Genomic DNA, 20574 nt, shown 5'->3' on the forward strand with positions numbered 1-20574 from the left:
GATGACCGCTTGGGAGAAAATGTAGGCTTAAAGCCATTTTCAAAAGAAATGCTTTATTTTTTTTTTAATGCCTTGGATCCATATTCAATAAAGAGCTTTGCTAATCATTTTTTCCTAATTACTTTGGCTAATTCATATTTGATGCAAAAATTTATTGTGAAGACTGCAGTAAAGTGTAAGTTGCTCTCCCATGTAATTAGTTTGTTCTGGGAGCTCATTTTTATTATGAAAATAATTTGCGGTAGGTAGTTATAAGGGAGGGGGCTCAGGCTGGAGGGCTTCGGGATAATATTTCCTGTATGAAACCTTCTCTACCATGACAGTTCATTTTATTCCCTGGAAGTCAAACATCTACTTTACATCTAATTTCAGATAAACAGACTCAACAAGCTCAGGCCCTGGACTGTCTGACAGCATTTCTGTGGCATTCCAGTTGTGAAGGGAATTAAAGGCTTCAGGCATCAGTGGCCGTGTATTTCCTTCCAGAGTACCTATTTCTGGGGTCCTGTTTCTCTTTCTAGCTTCCCTCTCCCTACTGGTGCCAAATTGATTGCATGGAATATACAGGGACTGATGGAGGATGGAGGGAGGGGAAAGCCATGCCCATACCTGAGTGACTACCCTTTGGAGACATTGACCACTTTTGTTCATGGTACCCTGAAGCCATGAGGAAAAGGGGAGGTGCTTTCATTTTCTTTTCTAAAACCAATCTCTCTGCCAGTGCCCCAGATCCTATCCATACCAGCCCCCAGGAACTTTCTCTCAACTATTTTCTGTTTTATCCTCCACTTGGCTGTTTCTCCTTTGCCTTCAAACACGAGTAAGTTCATTTGTATTAAAAAGAAAAAAGAAAAAAAAGACTTAATCTTACCAGTCTTCAAACAAATGTTCTTTCCCTCGCGCTTCTTTGTGATTCACTTCCTGACTTTTATGTACTTGGCAGTTTTGGCCCTATCCTGAAATACCTTTCTTTCTAACACGTTAACTTAATAAAATCAAACCTCAGTACAGAAAAGAACTCCAGGAGACTATCTGATCTCAATCCATAACTTCAGGCATCGGTGGCCATGCATTTTTCCCCCAGAGAACCTATCTCTAGGACCTTATTTCTTTTTCCTACGTCCTTCTACCTCCCGGTGTCGATTTGACTACATGGGAGATGGATGGAGAACGATGCTCTGCCTGTATCTGCAGTGATTCCCCATGTTTCAGATAAGGGACTGGGACCAACAGCCAGGGGAGGCTGTGTCTTTGAATAAATCTTAAGGTGGTGTCTCATGCTTTTCAATCTTTTAACTATGTTTGATACAGTTGAAAGGCTGGTTGGGTTTCCAGGACATGGTGTTTTCAATTTAATTTTGAATAATAGGGGAGAATTGGTTAAGGACCTGGACACTTACAAAAAGTCACAATAATCCTGTGGATCAATAAAGAACTACCATAAACAGAGGGCCTTCTATGAGGAAAACTACCGGCATGATTCTAAAAGAGAAAGATTACTGACTTAAAAACGATTCAGAGCTGAGTCATTGTTTAATTAGGGTTCTTTACTTAGACTCTGGAAATATTTCCAAGACAAAAAGGAGGCACTGACTAAGTTACAGTATAAAAGACAGTATGTTTAGATATGTATTCAAATATGCACAATTGAATCTCTTTCACTGGGATAGTTTTATAGTCACCTTTCCGAGAACAGTTCTATCACTGAAATAGCCATATATAATTTTTTCCTTTTTTTTTTTTTTTTGACTTTTCTTCTGGCCACTAATATTAAACAGTTGGTAAGAAAACTCTGCGTTGCATCTTAAAATGAAAATATATATAAGTTAGATTGCCTTGTTGTATGTGTATTTGGTGGTGTTTGTTTTGGTTGGTCTCTTGAGTGATTCAAACAGGAAAATTCAGAAGAACAAGATGAACGCTGTGTATTTGCTCTGGGGAGAGTTCCTAATCACAGGAAATTGCAGGAAGCTGACCTGGCCTAGGAGACTGAGGGTTTGCAGACTCTGAGCTGCTAAGGCCCATCTTGGACCCTGGGCAGAGCCAGCTGGGCTCTGACAATCAAAGAGCAGGAGCAATGTGACAAAGGCAAGGCCACTGACATCCTTGCCACTACCATTACGTATAACCATCCCATTGTCTTTGAGTCATTCCCTTGGGGTTTAGAGAGGAGCTCAGGTCTCCTGCCTGGGCCCTGGCTGCCAGGACTGCTAAAAAGTGATAGGGGAAAGGGAAGGAAAAGATCTGAGAAAGATTACTCTTCCAGCTTCCTTAGACTGGAGGATGAGAAGACAGATTCTCTCAACAAGTCTGTACAGTGGAGAGAATTTCTCTAGAAAAGAAAGGGGCCTTGGATTTTGGACAGCTCCGCCTGCTGCCCTCCCCCACCCTCAGTACTCATTGTAGAGAGAAAATGTATTAGAAGACTCTGGCTAATAAAAATTCCATCTGCCCTCTGTTGATTTATTAAATTACTATAGAACTCATAACACTGTTCTAAGCGTGGTTAATATTGAATATATTGTAATAATTTCTAGCACTGTATACTTTTGTAATCCAACTCAGTTAAAAGTACATACCTTTACACAATTAGAATCAGGCATTGAGGAATATAACATGCGTGTTTTAGGGGGCGACGTCATTTCTTCAGCTTCAGATATCACCCTTGTTTCACATTAAACCAGCAATATCTAGCAAAGAGTTTAAATGCTTTATTTAATAGGAACTAAATTAACAAGATCCTCTGACCTTTATACTCTTCAAATAATTTTTCTTTAACTCTGAATACCATCATTTCACATTTAGGAGAAATTTCATCTTACATTCTCACATTCTATCTAGAGCAACCAGTTTGGATTTCTCAAATGAGAAAATTTCATCGTTAGCCAGTGGACCAGAGGGAGAAATTCAGTTGCAAAGAAGGGCAAGTTTCACAATTGCTTTTCTCACAAAGATTATGCTGGTACAGGATAACCCTCTGATAATTAAAGTGTCACTCTGAATCGTAGAATGTTTTCCATAATTCTGCTACTAATAGTAATTTGTAGTATCAAACAATAACATTTCATTCATTCAGACTCAGTAGTTTCATATTCCTCTTATCTCGAAGTCTCTAAATTCTGAAATAATTTGGAATTCAGCTGGTTTGAAGTCAATATTTACTAAGCAAACTCTCTCTTCCAAAATCTTACAAACTGGGTAGCAATACTCAAAATATTCTAGGGGCCTCTTTATTTTATTCAAAGACAAGATTTTTGGGTAGTACCAAGCATTTTTATTTTTTTAACAACCAAATGATTGCAAATGGCTGTTTTAGGGTCAACAGTTAAAAATGTGTTTGTGACACATTTTAATTGTGTTCAATGAATTTTTTCATAGTTTCATCATGATTTTCTTTCCACTTAGCAGTGTGTTTCTCTGGTTATTAAGAAGGATCGATGTAAACAGATTTCCATTTGGGGCAATGTTGGCCTAAAGGGTTGTACTATTCTGTGTGCACTCAGTTCACTGACATCAACTAAACTACCAGAACTTCTGGCAGCATAGAAATCTGCTGACTATAGGGAAAGATGGCAAAGTCAAGTTCTATTTTAGAGGGTTCCTCAGTGATCCTGGAATCTTCCTCTGCAGACGAGGTGCCTCTTGATCTCATCCGTAATTTCAGTATCTTTATGTTGGGCAACTCATGTTCTTCGGTGGCCCAGCCTCCTGCTACGGGTCCTGGATCCCGTGGTTATTTCCCATTTGGTCCAGCTGATGGAATCCAGGCCTCTCTGTGCAGCAGGCTCTTGAAATAATGCAGCAATCAGAGCTGCCCATCACTCCCAACAAAGGGAGCAGAGAGGCCCATCAGAGGTGGCCCAGCCGTTCATTCAGTCTCTCTGATTCTCAATTGGCCTTCCTGATTTCCTTCCGCCCCCCAACTACACAAGCCTGCCCTTATTTTCATGGTTGATCTAGTTTAATGTGTTTCCATTCTTTGGTAGTGTCTAACTTAGGTTTTGTGAAAAACTGGAAGTTAAAGCCTCTGACTTTGGGTAACTTGTACAAAGGTGTATGTGGGATTACGGGGCATTCTGTGCTACACGTCATACATGTATACATTGTATTCTTTGTTCTTCCTGTGTTTTTTTAATCAGCATGAATCTCTAATTAGCAGTTGCTGGGTGGAACCATGACATTATTATTTGTATTTTTCAGATGGAGAGACTGAGGTCCTGAATTTGTACTGGTTGTCCTGTGTGCTGTGTGTCCAGAAGACGGAGCTGGAGTCCCAATCCAGAACCCCTGGGTGTCGCCCCAGAAGACTGTGCTACTTATCGGTGGAGGACGCCGCCTCCTCATTTTCTTTCTAGGTAGGTCTATCTTTTTATTAAATCACAAAGCGAGCATTCATCATCTTGACAGTGAACGAATTATGAGCTAAAGGCCTGTCTCTGAATCTTGGCTTCTGTTAATTCCTCCCTAGGCCCCGAGGAACAAAATGTCTGAGTTGAACCGTTCACTCTTCCTCCAACGTGTATTTATTCTGATATGCAGCTGTTTTATTTTTTTTTATCCATTCTTTCTTTGAGCTTGCAGGCAGTGCCGTCGATATAGGTATTGCTTTTCAGGCTATGTTTTATGTTCACTTATATGCCTGTCTTTGTGTTCAGACTCTGGCTTGAAGCCATCATGATGACTAAAGAATAAGAGAATGTTCAAACATCATGAACTTTTCGCAAACAATTTGTGAACCTCTGTAGGTATCTGATGACTTTGTGTCTACGGAGTGAATAGAAGGAATCAAAAATAAGAACCCTTTTAGTCCTACCCCATGATATGATTTTGTTCAAATTCAGGGTCCCACAAAAGTAGCAAAATTAATTTGCCAGTTTCATTGAGGTTCTTTTACTTTGCCCAGATCAGCCTATGGAGGTGGACTTGGGTGTCTGGAATGCTGGGATGACCGGATTGACCTCCAGCTTTAGCTGTACTCATTTGGCCCAAATTATGATCATAAATCCACCAGTTCAATAATTTATACTAATAAAAGCAATTTCCATTTTGAGTTTTCTCCCATTGCAGAGGTCCTCATAGAGCCCTTACCATTCCAACACAACGTTGTAAAATTTTGATATTCGGTCCAGAGGAAGCTAGGAAAGAGGATAGATAGACACTGTCCCAGTACAGTCCTTAGCAACGTGGACCTGCTTTAGTGAGCAGTGTGAATCAGCACGCAGCCACACTGCTTGTTACCCAAGAACATCATGACTTGAGAGTCACTGGCAAGAAGTCATTGAACTTGGTTTCAGCAACCTCAGAATCGGTAATTCATGGCTTCCATGTTTGTACCAGCTCTGATGCAGGAAGTTCACTGAGTAATACAAGAGTCAGACTTACAGAACAGCTCCCGAATTCAGGGAACCAAAGAGGGCGTTTCCTCCCCTTCTGTAAAGTGACAGTGTTGGTGGAACACCATCAAATAAGAGAGAACCTGTGGATGCTGGAGTGTGTACAGCTAGAGAGCTGGTTAGTAGGTCCTAGTGACGCTCAGCCAGAAGCTGAACCTCAGAAAGGGAGTTCAGGAGTCCTCTTAGCTCCCGGAGATTTACTCTGATTTCCCTTCGTAGGCATATGGAGTCAATTTTCTACTGTCTCTATAAATACTGTTGTGTCTGTCTCTCTGCCAAACCAGCTACCTTTCTCACCCCAGGGAGAAGCCAGAGATCAGACATTCCTACACTACAGCCCCATTAGACATCATAAGGGGAGGGAGGCGATTTGGCAGTCAAAATGATGTGTGTATTTGAATCTTGAAAGAGCCAGGCTAAACTTAGAGTCAGTGGGCTCCCATAAATAACCTGTGTTCCTCTCTCTTTGTGTGGTTTGGACTAGAATGCCTTTCTCTTTAGAGTTGTACAAGCAGCCAGGATCAAAGAGTCCCCCGTTTATGGCCGCGTAGTTCGTTACCACGTCATCATACCGTTCGTGCTCAGCGGGGGCGCTCAGGCCCCAGCACTCATAATTTTCTCCTGTTACTATTTTGTTGCATGGATTGGGTCTGGAGGGCACTCAAAGAACTTGCAACTACTTTAAGTCACTTTTTAAAAAAAGAGTAGAGATGAAAATTCACTTTCAAAGGAGGGTTAAAACTTAACTGGCAACTTTCTGGGCTGTGGAATGTGGTAAGAGGGAAGAGGAAGTAAAGAAATTGACCCATTACCACATGGAATGTGGTTTAAAAAGAATAATAGAAGGCAGAACAGTATCCTGTGTAATTGACTTACCCTTGAGTCAACATTACGGAGAGCCTTTGATAAGCAGAGCAGTATATACAGGGATTTTTTTGTTTTGTTTTTTTAAAGCCCAAACTAGATAATGTATTTGAAAAACAGACTTTGAACTAGTTTGCTAGAATGTAAAGAATAAACATGTTTCAAAGTATAGCATTGGTGATGTTAACAGTCCCCGGATTGTGGATAATCACAGTGATTCAAACTAATTACTATTTGTTCAATGTCTACTGTGTGCCTGTGCTGTGCGGTATACGTGGTATCTTTTAATCCTCCCAGCCACACACAGGGAGGTGTCTTCTCCCCACTTATACACAGGGAAACGAAACTCCACAAAGTTTAAGTGCGTTGCACAAGGTCACTCGGTCATTAAGTGGTGAGCCCAGAATCTCTGGAGTGAATCAGAAGTGACGGCCAGTTAGCCTGTAGGTAGTGTTTCTGAATCCTCACTCCTCCTCTGGCCTCTGTTGCAGGAGTTGTCGGAGCTCCTTTGCTTTCTGAGTTGGGGGGGCTTTGCAGTCTTGTGCTTGCAGCCATTCAAGCCAGGGTCCATCATCTCCAAGTCCTGCTTCCCTGCCTTCCCCATTCCCTCACCCACAAGTCCCGCTCTGGCTTCTAGAACTGCCACCGACCACACACAGGCCTTCTGCAGGGAGCAATCCCTTGAAGGCATGATGAAGAAAGTGTTCAAAGAAAACACTGTGTCAGGTCTGTTGCCCTTGAAAAGGGCAATAAAGGATCCTTATTGGACTTCTTGTTTAATTTGTATACAGTATGTCAAATGCTTTCTTTGAAAGGCAACTCAAGATAGTGAATGAGTCTGTGTGTTTGTCCACAGGCGGTCAGGCTTGATCCCTGCCCCTCGTACAGCATATTGCATAGCTAAGGTCCTGGTGTTTTTGCATGAATATCAGGGACTACGTATCTAGTAAAATAACTCCTATCACATGCTTGATCAGTTACAGTGATTGCCGAAGAACATTTCTTCAAACATATTCTTTTAACAGGAATCACGTTCTAGTTCCTTATACTTTGTTACTTAAATCTTAATCGAAGCTGAACTGTGTGAATCTAAAAAAAAAAAAAAAGTATGTGGTGTAGTGCAAAGAACTCAATGAATAGAGTCAATACAAAGTCTCAGTGGCTATGGACTCTCTGGGAGCCTTTGTCCTTGTCACAGGTAAAACCTGCATTACAGGAATGCCACAAGATCAAATAATTCAGATGATGGGAAAACTACAACCCTCTACAAATGTTACCTTCTTTCTGTTCCTTTCCTGTGTTATTACCTTTCGTCCGTCCCATCTCTTTATACTGCTTTAAAAAATAGTTTAAAAGGGTCAGAAATAGAAGCAAAGAATCAATCGATTCTTTTTTTACCAATTTAATTGAAAAGCAATTGAGCGCATCACGCAAAATCCTGAGGCTCTTCCCCCCGCCAAGTTTTCTTGAAAGATTTCACACGTGCAGCGTAAGAAATTGTGAGTCAGCCTTCTCCGATCCTGACTTTGAGAGTTGCAGAAATCATCTGCCAGGCAGCACATATGTTCTTAGTTCCATGAGAGGAAGAAAACACATTTGCTGAAAAGAAATGGAAATTTTAAAACCAGTTGCGTTGTAATACAGACACTTCAAATTTTGCTAGCTTCTTTTTCCCTCTGGTGCCTGACTGCTTTCCTGGCCCTGACACTTTCTCCTGCTCATGAGGCATCTGCCACCCCAAACTCTCTCTACCTGGGGCGTGGGCTCCAGTTGGCCGTGGAGGGAAGGCACAGGAAGTGCAGAATGACAGAAAGATGGAATGATGATGCAGAAATAATAAGTCGACAGCGACTACTTCTTGAAGGCGAGGCACTCAAAGGCTGTAAATCCATTTTCTTATTGAGATCTTGTAACAATTCAATGTGATAATAATCTTTAGTAATAAACTGCAGTTTGCAGTTCAGGGAACATGGCCTTAGCAGATGAAGTACTTGGCCAAGGTCACACAGCTAGTGAGCCAGGCAGAGGTGAACCATAACGCCCCCCAGTATAACATTACATACGGGACCTCCAGACGTGGGGGAGGTATTTTCTTGTTTTCTCCTGGGCATTTGTCTTCAAGGAAGCATACTCACGACCCCCTAACATCCTAAGGAACCGACTGCTGGCTAGTACTATTGCCTCTATGTTAACATTGCAGAAACCAGATGCCAACAAGTTGTGGGTTTCTTTTGAAGCAAAAGAAATCAATTGTAGGGGAAATGAAACTCTCAACTCAGTGCTCTACTTAAGAAATTTTAGGGCTTCCCTGGTGGCGCAGTGGTTACAACAGTGAGAGGCCCGCGTACAGCAAAGAAAAAAAAAATTTTTTTAACTCATTTTATGATGCTTTTCGCCCTTCCTCACATCTCACTGAAGCTGTTCTGTTCCTCGGTAATTGGTCCTTGGTGGTTCTTGTGGACTGTCGGTCAGCATGTTTTTATTCATTAAAATGTGTGAGTAAAAATCGATGCGATGGGAGAACCATGGCAGCCTCGGCCACAGAACAAAGGCTTTTCTAAACCGGCATTTCTCCCATCACATCTGGGTAGATGTTTCATGTGGGTTTTCTTTCCCCAAGTATCCAATGGCATGATTGCATGTTTAGACAGAATCGACAGTGACATTTTCTTTGACCAAATAAAAAAAAAAGTAAAGAAAAAAAGGAAGAAATTTCTACATTTAACTAGAAAACCTAAAGGCAAGTTGAATAACACTTTGAAAATTTATTTCCATTTTGTGATCTAAAGCAGACCTCAGGTGTTTCTGCAGACAGGTGGTACAGTTGCAGGTCTGCTGTGAGTCCTTGGGTAAAGGATTGTGTTGACTTTCTGAGAATATTTCAGGATTCACCATCACAAAGGACTTTGAAACATGGTGTTAAACTCCCATTGAAACGGGTCACAGTGTAAATGTTAAAGAGGAAACCAAGCCAGGTAAACCCAGGATGTTGGCTCCTTGTCAAACCTCACCATTTGAAACCCCAGCTCAGGGACTTCCCTGGCGGTCCAGTGGTTAAGACTCTGCGCTTCAAATGCAGGGGGCTCAGGTTCCATCCCTGATCCCACGTGCCATGTGGTGTGGCCCAAAATAGTAGAAACCCCAGCTCAGCCTTCCAGAAGTCTTCCAAGGGAGCCTTCTCTAAGCCCATCCTTGTCACAGACACCAGCCCTGATGCTTCCTTGATCCCGCTAAAACTTAGCCAAGAAGCAAAAGCTCAGAGAGTGCCATTTTGCATAAAACTATCAGGCAGGAACTAGCACAACAAGGGAGAAATTCCTTAGTCACAGAAATCCGAGGGTTTCGATGTTAAGACAGTAGTCTCTGTCTTTCAGATGACTGGGGAAAATTCTCCCTTGTGCCTTTGAATGAGGGATTTCCCTAAAGACAATACTGAACTCTGTGTTTAGTTGCTGAAATTCTGCAGCCCTGGGATTTTTTTTTTTTAAGTCAGAGCTTTCAGAGGCATGTATAGCCCATTATAATGAACTGTAACTTAGGAGCACCCAGTAGATACAAGAGAATTGAAGGCTTTTTAAATACAGTCAACCAAAATATTTAAACTTTGGCTAGATCAAGCCGACACTGATTTCCACATGCCTCAGTCAGTAGAAAAATGTACCTTTTAAAACTAGAACTTTTTTTGGTCACTGATAGCATCTTAGCCCATAACATTTTTTATGATTGAAAAGCAGTTAATCTTCATTATTCACAGAGTGTGTATATGCAAATTCACCTGCTCACTAAAATATATTAAATCAATACTTAGGTGCTTTCACGGTCATTCAGGGACAAGTTGCCGAAAACGCACACACGTTCCTAGCTGAGGTGCACCCTCTGCCTCCCTGTTTGGCTCATACTGTAAGAAAGTGTCTTTTTCATGGCCTTAGTGTCACATTTTTCACAGTTTTGTGCTGTGCGTTGATGACATCACCATTTAAAATGGCCCCCAAGCGAAGTGCAGTCGTTCTCCCTAGCGACCCTGAGTACAGGAAGGCTGTGACGTGCCTTACAGAGAAAGCATGTGTTCGATATGCTTCGTTCAGGTGTGAGTTACAGCGCTGTTGGTGGTGAGTCCATGTTCATGAGTCAACCAGACATGTTAACTAAGATGTCCTTTGACCGAAACACATAAAACGAGGTTATGGATTCATTGTTTGATGAAAAAGTTGTGACCAGAGGCTGTCATGAACCGTACCCTGTATTCTCCCCTAGGAGCAGTGGTTTAGTACCTGCTAACTCAGTATTCCATGGATACTACAGAACATGAGTCCTGCAAATAATGAGAATTGGCCGTATGTGACTGAAAGCTCTGTACTGTCTGCTCACTTGAGTGGCTCTGTGGTGTGTAGAGAGTCTTCATTTACCATCTCAGGCGGGACTCAGAAATGTCCTGCTGTGTTTGGGACGGGGGTTATGGAGACTGGATGAGAATCCAGTGCATTTTATACATGAGGCAAAGAAAGGGAAGCTGGTACTGGAATGTGGAGAGAGAAGAGAAACGTGGCCATGGGTCATGGCCAGGATTGCCATAAAGGAAGGGAGGTGGAGGTGGAGGAAGAAACTGAAGAGAGAAATCTGAAAGTAGAGGAAAAAATGCATGTGTTCATAGTGAAACTCAGAATCGGTACCCAAGATAATGCCATTAACCATAGGATGTGTCATTGAAAGTGTTCAACATACTCCTCCCACTGGATTATAGAGCAGGAACATTAATGTGCATAAGATGTCATCTGTTGGAGAACGGACTTGAGGTTATGGGGAGGGGGAAGGGTGAGCTGTGACAGGGCGAGAGAGAGTCATGGGCATATACACACTAACAAACGTAGTAAGGTAGATAGCTAGTGGGAAGCAGCCGCATGGCACAGGGATATTGGCTTGGTGCTTTGTGACAGCCTGGAGGGGTGGGATAGGGAGGGTGGGAGGGAGGGAGACGCAACAGGGAAGACATATGGGAACATATGTTTATGTATGACTGATTCACTTTGTTATAAAGCAGAAACTAACACACCATTGTAAAGCAATTATACCCCAATAAAGATGTTAAAAAAAAAAAAAAAGATGTCATCTGTTGTATTTTCTTGAGAAGCAGTAGGTGAGATACGGAGACATTCAGCAGAGCTTAATGACAACATTTTTACATAAACTGAGCTTTGTTTATTTGTTTCGTTTTGTTTTGGTTTTGCCTCGTGTAAGGTCATGACTCTTTGTTTCACAGCTACCCGGAAGAGACAATTTTGATTTTGAATAAATAGCCTCTATAGAAATGTTTCTCTTAAGCCAGGGGCACTTGGATGCACTTAAGGTAATGGAATTTTATAACCTATTTAATTCGCGATGGCAAGAGAGAGATTTTTACTAGCTAACTTAGAGAAACGACGTGTTCTCATATTCATGCAAAAGGTAATTTGTTTTATAGGCAGAAAGTAGAGTTTACAGTTTGAAATAAATAAATCATTGCTTTAAACAGTGTAGGAGAAAGCATACTACTTCAGAAATTATTGCTTGTTTACAGGCATTTGCCTGTTGGAAACAAAAGACTGAAATGAGAGCCCCTGTATCATTAGTCTGCTATGTGAGAAATGAGAAAGTATATACAGGGACCCAGAGCAGGAGAGAGAATTTCCCATAATCCCATGTGGACATGATACATTGTACCATTTGGCCACTTACTGGTATATTAGATCAATACAGCATCTAACTCATGAGCTTCAGTTAGAAATCTCAAGTCTGATGGAAAAGTATTTTTTTGTATTCCAGGAAAGATTCTCAAAACTTTAGGAAAAATCAGTGCTGACGAAATATGGCCAAATTATATCTTCACATATGAAAGAGGTACTATTTTTTTCTAGGAGTTTGAAAGTCATTTTGAGCATTAAGATTTTTTTTAAGCAGTGTTAAAATCACATTGAGCTGCTGCTAATGAGTTATATCATACTCATATTTTTTGAAAATTAAACAAAATAAGGTACAAAGTATACAAGACAAAAATTAATACAAATTTTTCAGTAAGTATTAGCTATTATAATAATATTGTTTTTATAGTGGATGTTGACCCTACAATAGTATGTAATTATCCAAGTGTCCTAAACCAAGTATCATTCTCTTTGGATTATCATGCAAATGGCCTTGTCATTCTTGAAAACCCCTAGAACCAACGAAGTAAAAGATAGTAAATAACGAAGCAAAAGCGAATTTTGAGGGCTACTAAGTACTTCCCTGAATCCTCCAAGACATTTCCTATAAAAGACTATGCATTGATTTTGCTGGTCTGCATTCATATCTGCTTTGTTAGGGTAATTAAAACTCACTGCTATAACAAGCAACTTCAAAATCTCAGTAGCTTAAAACACTAAAGATTTATTTATTGCTAACGTCACAGTTATGTAGACTCCGGTGACTCCTCTGGGGGTTCTCCTTTAAATGGTTTCTTCCACCTTATAGCTTCCCCAGTCTCAGAGGAAGGGAAAGAGTTTGTACTGTGGTTAGGGAAGTTTAGGGCTAGGCCTGGACATAACAACATACTTTCCACTCACATTCTTTAGACCAGAATCTCATCCTAAGACCACAACATAACTTCAGATTATTCTGGGAAGTGCTGTCTTCCTGTTTGCATGGAGAAAAGAAACAGGATATGCTTTACTGCTTCTTCAGAGATACTAAAGGTTTAAACTTTCCAGTGTGCTCTATTTCCTAGAACGCCATTAAATAGGGTTAATAATTTATTATAAGGACACCATTTGACACCATAATTTTTTTTTTTTTTTTTTGCGGTACGCGGGCCTCTCACTGTTGTGGCCTCTCCCGTTGCGGAGCACAGGCTCCGGACGCGCAGGCTCAGCGGCCATGGCTCACGGGCCCAGCCGCCCCGTGGCATGTGGGATCTTCCTGGACCGGGGCACGAACCCGTGTCCCCTGCATCGGCAGACGGACTCTCAACCACTGCGCCACCAGGGAAGCCTGACACCATAATTTTTGTGTCTCAGCATGCACAGTTGATGTTGGTCCAGGTCTTCCCTGAAGCTTCCCTGATCATCTCACCATGCCCTATAGTGATCCTCTGATCTATGCTGTTATAGTGACGTTTAGCAAATCATCTTCGTAGTCTTTATTCTTTCTACTTATTATACGTATTATCTTCCTATTAGACTCTAAGCTTCTTACATAGTCTAGTCTAGTCTAGTATGATATAGTACCATATCATATAGTATTGTATGGTAGTTAATGACATGGTCTCTGCAGTCAGACTGCAAAGGTTTGAATCCTGGTTTCATTACTTACTAGCTATTTACCTTACCTAATTATCTAACCTCTTTGTACCCTAGTTTCCTCATTTAAAAATAAGCATAGTCACTAAAGTGCACACCTCATATTTTTTATGAAATTGCACATGATAAAGTATGTAAAGCACCGAGAATAGTAAGCATTTAAAAAACTCCTAGTGAGTCTTTGAGAAATGTCAAATGTAATTACTTATACAATACAGAACTATCACTTTTTATTCTTGAATCCTCTACTGCAGCTAGCATATATGCCTGCCCACAGGAGGTCACAAGAAATGTTTACTAAGAGAAACAATGAAGATTTTTGATTGATGAGGTAGAGAGTCTTCTACTTCCGCATAAGAATCCTTCCTCAATATATTGCCTCCAGTTCCACACAGATCCCAACATTAAGGTATAATGGTTTTTCTTTATAATTAGGAATATATAATTAGGAATTAACCTTAAAATGGCTTTTTGTTTTCATGTAAACAATGCAACACACTAAACTTTTTTTTTTTTTTTGGTGGTACGCGGGCCTCTCACTGCTGTGGCCTCTCCCGTTGCGGAGCACAGACTCCGGACGCGCAGGCTCAGTGGCCATGGCTCACGGGCCCAGCTGCTCCGTGGCATGTGGGATCTTCCCGGATCGGGGCACGAACCCGCGTCCCCTGCATCGGAAGGCAGACTCTCAGCCACTGCGCCACCAGGGAAGCCCAACGCACTAAACTTTAAGTGAAACACTTCCTGATATAGCATGTCTAAAACTCGGGATCAAATAAAGCATCTAATTAATTTTCATGTATACCTGAGCTATTAACCATAAACATAAAGGAATACCTGCAAAGGCCACAGATTATACGAAAGTGCAATTCCACAGAAGTACAGAAATTTATTCTGAGGTGTTTGCCTATTCCTTGTGACCTGGAACCTGGGTTCCAGTGGTTACACACAGCAGATAAGAAACAAAGCCTAGGACGAGAGCAGAGTAAGAAGATAGATCAGAGACATAGCTAAAAAGCAAGAAGGGGGATTAGTATAAAAAAATCTCACATCTCATAGAGAATTAATAGAGATAATTGCTTGCCTCAGCCTTCATTCACTGAGAGGAGCAGGAGAAAGAAAATAGCCATCTTCAAAATGCCTAACCTCAATCCTACCAGGTAACCATTGGAGCCACCAAAAAAGGGCAGAATTTGAGTTCAAAGTGGCATCAAGTTGATAATCTCCCAGGTACTTGACAGGAGAAATGCAAATCTTCTCTAAAAGAATGCATCTTAAACCTAAGCCTCACATTTAGGAAAAAAGTTTCCAAGGAACATGAACTCACACACACAAAAATTACCAAACACAAGGGAATAGAGCACTATTAGCAAGAGCCAAGAGAAACAGCAAAGTGAAGAATTTCAAAATTGGAGTTTTTATACCAGGAATATGTAAGTTTTATATCTTTAATACTCTCAAGAAACTAAAAGCATATAGCAAGTGTCAAAGTTACATGACATTAAACTGTGGAATTTGGAAGAAATTAGCTTTCTGGAAATGAGAGATATAATAATTGAAATTAGAAACTGCTTTAAACATCAGGTTAGACTAATTGAAGAAAGAATGTGTAAACTAGAAGATAGATTAATAGTAATAATTAAGAATGCCATGTAGACAAAGAGGAGGTAAGCATGAAAGAGGAGTTTAAAGGTAAAGAAAATATAGAAGGGAAGGTAGAACACATGTCAAATTGGAGGTATAGGACAGGAGTGGGCAAATTGTTCCTGTAAAGGATCAGAGAGTAAATAATTTAGGGTCAGTGGGCCACAAGGGCTCTATCAACCCTGCCATTGTAGTGCAAAATGACATTCTGAGAAATACTCAACTCTGTCATTGTAGTACAAAGCACCCATAGATAATAACATAAACAAATGCGCCTGGATGTTTACTTACAAGGAGACAACATACTTGATTTGGTGCATGGATCATAGTTTGTCAACTCCTAGCCTAAGAAATAATAGAAAATCAGGGCAGAACAAAATTTGAGAAGATAGTGGATTACATCTCAATCAAGATGCCCTCCCACCAAAAGTAAAACAATTAAATCTCGAAAAAAAAAGAAAAGGTACAATAATGGCTGGGAATTTTCTGGAAATAATAGAACACAACAGTTCTCAGATTCATAAGACCAGAAACTCCAAAGCAGGGTAAAGTAAAAATAAATTCACAACTAGATAAATTATTGAGAAACTGCAGGACAAGAATGACAGAGAAAGATTTTAAAAGTTGCCTTAAAAATTATTAACTTCAGTCCCCTAAAAAGATGTAGAAACTGGACAAAATTTTCAAAAATATATCAGGGCCCTGGAAATTGACCTAAGACAAACAATAATTGTGAAGCATTTATTCATGAAAAACTGCTAGAACTTTGAGTGAGAATGGTAGAAATCTGTGATCTTCATACCTGGAGTTAGTCCAGACACCCCACTACCAGCAGCAGCTTGGCTGATGCTATCTATAGTTTCACATGAGTGGGGTTGGATGTGAAAACCAGAAGTTTAACTGTCAGAGAGGAATGACTTGGAATGAAAGGTGAAAACCCACACTCAAGAGTTTTGTCAGTAAAAGTAGCAAAGTTGATAGGAAATGAATTGGAAAAATCTGGTGCTCTTCACCTTAAACTTGAGGTCCCATTTGAGTGAGCAATGGACAAGCAAGAAATTTAATAATGAGATCTTGGAAGTGAGAAAATCCCAAAGAAATGACAAAAAAATTCTTGGAACTAATAAGCAATTATAGCAAGGTAGGACGATGCAATATATAAATGTTAAATCATATTAATATAATTATATAAAAACTAATATAATATATAATATATTGTATAATAATGATATACAAATATTAATTGATGTGTTATTAATATTAAATTAAGTTGATGTTAATCTTGATAATTAGTTATGTGTTATGCATTAGTTACATCAATTAGTATTATTATAAATTAATTAATATTAAAAAGTCAATTGCTTTCCTATATACCAGCAATGAACAATTGGAATTTGTAATTAAGAACACAGTACCAGTTACATTAGCACCAAAAAAGTGAAATACTTTAGGTATAAATCTAACAAACTATATACAGGATCTATATGAGGAAAAAACTGTAAACTCTGATGGAAGAAGTCAAATATCTAAATAAATGAAGAGAGATTTCATATTCATGGGTAGGAAGATTCAATTTCCTAACTTGATCTATAGATCTGAAGATTTACATCCAAAATATACAAAGAACTCCTGAAACTCAACAATGAGAGAATGAACAACCTGATTTTAAAATGAGTGAAGTCTCTGAACAGACACCTCACCAAACATGATACACAGATGACAGATAAGCATATGAAATGATTCTCAACATTATTTGCCACTAGAGAATTGCAAATGAGAGCAATAATAAGATACTATTAAACACCTATTAGAATAGCTAAAATCCAAAAATCCAAAACACTGACAACAGCAAATGCTGACAAGGATGTGGACCAACAGGAACTCTCATTCATTGCCAGAAGAAGTACAAAATGGTACACTCACTTTTCAAGATAATTGGCAATTCGTTACAAAGGTATGCGTGGGCTTACTATAAGATCAGCAAATGCATGCCTAGGTATTTGCCTAATGAGTAGAAAAAATTATGTTTACACAAAAACCTTCACATGAATGTTTATAGCAGCTGTTTTCATAATTGTCAAAAACTGGAAGGAACCAAGTTGTCCTTCAATAAGTGAATGGAGCAACAAATTGTGGTACATCCATACAACAGAATATTACTTGGCAATAAAAAGAAATCAGCTGTCAAGCCATGGAAAGACATGGAGGACACAAATGCATATTACTAAATGAATTAAGAGTTTGTAAAGGCTACATACTGTATGATTCCAGCTGTGCAATATTCTGTACAATGCAAAACTATAGACACTAAAAAAATCAGTAGTTGCCTGTTAGGAGAAGGAAAAGGGAGGAGAATAGGGATGAATAGGTGGAACATTAGGAAATTTTTAAGGCTGGGAAATTATTCTGTATGATACTCTAAAAATGGACACATGATGTTATGCTTTTGGCAAAATCCATAACATTGTATAACACAAATTGTGAACCATGATCTAAACCATGGACTTTAATCATTTTATACCAGAATTGGTTTATCAATTTTAAATGTACCACATTAATGCAAGATGTTAGTAATAGAGAAAATTTTGTGCAGGGGGATAGAGGGTATATGAGAAGTGTCTGTACTTTCTTTGTACTCTCTCTATAGACCTAAAATTGATTTTAAAAAAGAAAGTCTCTTAGATTGTTTTTAAAGGAATCAAATGAAAATTCTAGATTTGAAAAGTAAAATAATCAAAATGTAAAATACTTTGGTTTCAACAGCAGTTTCAACAGCAGTTTGAGATGCTAGAAAAAATAATCAGTGAACCTGAAAACAGATCAATAGAAATTATCCAATATGAATATTATAGAGAAAAAATATTTTAGAAAAATGAACAAAAGCTCAGAGACCTGTTGGACAACATCAAATATACCAATATGCATACAGTAGAAGTCCCAGGAAGAGAGGAGAGAGTCAAACAGGCAGAAAATTAATGGCCCAATACTTTCCAAATTTGATGAAAACTATTAATATACAGACCCAAGAAGTTCAGTGAACCCCAAGTAGGATAAAGAGAGAATCTAGACACATCACAGTTATTACTCTGCTGAAAAAGCAAAAGATCAAGAGAAAACCTTGAAAGTAACAAGAGAAAATTAACTTATTATGCACAGAGAATGACAAAATAATTAATATATGACATGAGAAACAGTTGAGACCAGAAGGTAGTAGAATGACATTCATTCAATGTACTGGAATAAAAAATTCTCAACCAGGAATTCTCTATCCAACAAAACTGTCCTTCAAAACTTTGGGGAAATAAAGACATTCCCAGATGATCAAAGACAGAAGAGTCATTACAAATCTGCCTTACAAGAAACATTAAAAAAAAAAAAAAAAAGTCAGTATGAAAGAAATGACACCAGACAGTAATTTAAATTCAAAGGAAGAAGTAAAGATTAAACACAGTAAACATGTAGGTAAATATAAAGACAACTAAATTTTTTTTCTGTTAATTTTTGTAAAAATCATAAAATTATATGAAGCCGTAAATTAACACTGTATTATTGGGCTTATAACAGATACACATGCAATATATATGACAATATTAGCACAAGGGTGGGGGATAAAGCTATATTGGAGAAAAATTGCTGTATTTTACTAGAATTTAGTCAGTATTAACTTGAAGTAGATCATGATAAATTGGTATGAATCCCTAGAGCAGCCCCTAAGAAAATAAACTAAAAAATAAAGCCTAAAAATAATAAAGGGGGCTTCCCTGGTGGTCCAGCAGTTAAGGATCCATGCTTCCAATGCTGGTGACGTGGGTTCGATCCCTGGTTGGGGAACTAATATCCCACATGCTGCATGGCATGGCCAAAACACTAAAAACTAAAAAAAAAATTTTAAATAATTAAAAAAAATAAAGAAATTAATACTAGTACACTAATATTTCTTAAACACAAAAGGCAGTAAAGGAGGAAAATAGGAAGAAAAAAGACATGAAACATTTAGAAAACAAATAATGACAAATAATATATAGGCATCTAACACCAAAACCCCAAAATACATGAAGCAAAAATTGGAAGATTAATAGGAAAAATAGATAATTCAACAATTATAATGACAAATTTCAGAAAGAAATATAGTGGCTGATTTCACAGAGAAAAGATAAATCATCCAAAGGAACAACAATTTGACTATATCTGATATCTCAATAACAATGGGAGCCATACACAGTAGAAGTATCTATAAGGATATGAGGGAAAAATAACTGTCATGCTAGAATTTTATACCTAGCAAATTATCTTTCAAGGATGAGAGTAAAAGGAAGACATATTTTTCAAAATAATAAATAAAAACTGGAGCATATTTTACCAATAGGACCTCACTAAAGAGATGTACTGGGGCTTCCCTGGTGGCGCAGTGGTTGAGAGTCTGTCTGCCGATGCAGGGGACATGGGTTTGTGCCCCGGTCCGGGAAGATCCCACATGCCACGGAGAGGCTGGGCCCATGGGCCATGGCCGCTGAACCTGCACGTCTGGAGCCTGTGCTCCACAACGGGAGAGGCCACAGCAGTGAGAGGCCCACGTACTGCAAAAAAAAAAAAAAAAAGAAAAAAGAAAAAAAAGAGATGTACTGTACACATCAGAATGATAATTTGAGATACGAATATTAAGATTTGCCTCTTTTAGTATGTGTAGCATACTTCAGTAATTTTTAAAGTCATTTATGTTTCCATATAACAGGAACAAATAAAAAATAAAACTTGAAAATGATATCATTTTCAATAGTGCAATCAATATAGGCTATCTAGGAATACATCTAACAAAAGGTGCATAATTCATAGGCTATTATAAAACATGATTAAAAGACTTCAACTCTTAAATAAACATGGGAATAAATCTAAACAAGCAACTATAAAACTGTTAAAAAACTGACAATTTTACTGATGATGATGTTTAATTTATACTTTAAAAAAATCAAGGGACAATTAATCTTAGACTCCACTAGCATATAAATAAGGAGGGGATGATTGAAATAATATTTTCTGCGGCATTGTGATTGTTCTGAAGAATGGGGAAGGGAAAATATTATTTTTAGAGTTATTAAAGATAAATATTTAAACACATAAGGTAAACATTAAAAATAGCATGTATCTTTCAAAACTTAAAGAAGAAAAGGTTACAAGAAAGAAGAAGAAAAAGTCTAAACAAAGAAAAAGGATCAAAGAAAAATCAAACGAAATAAAAAGGGCAAAGTATGAGAATACAAATAAATCTAAATGTATCAGAAATCACAATCAATATAAATGAACTATTAATGTAAATCATTACATTAATAGTTTAAAGGAGCAAAACTATGATTATTCCAAAAGATTCAAAA

At 38.7% G+C, this 20574-nt stretch overlaps 1 protein-coding gene across 1 annotated transcript in view; it reads left to right on the plus strand.

The window, feature by feature from the left end:
* The first annotated feature begins 4237 nt into the window (after positions 1-4237).
* Positions 4238-20574, plus strand: part of KIAA1217 — a 497456-nt gene continuing 481119 nt past the window's right edge. The window contains exon 1 of the mRNA XM_082847332.1: positions 4238-4355. The gene's annotated coding sequence lies outside the window, so the exon portion shown is untranslated. The remainder of the gene's footprint in view (positions 4356-20574) is intronic.

The sequence above is a fragment of the Leucopleurus acutus genome (assembly GCF_964270905.1).
Source record: "Leucopleurus acutus genome assembly, chromosome: 1".
Classification (NCBI taxonomy): Eukaryota; Metazoa; Chordata; class Mammalia; order Artiodactyla; family Delphinidae; genus Leucopleurus; species Leucopleurus acutus.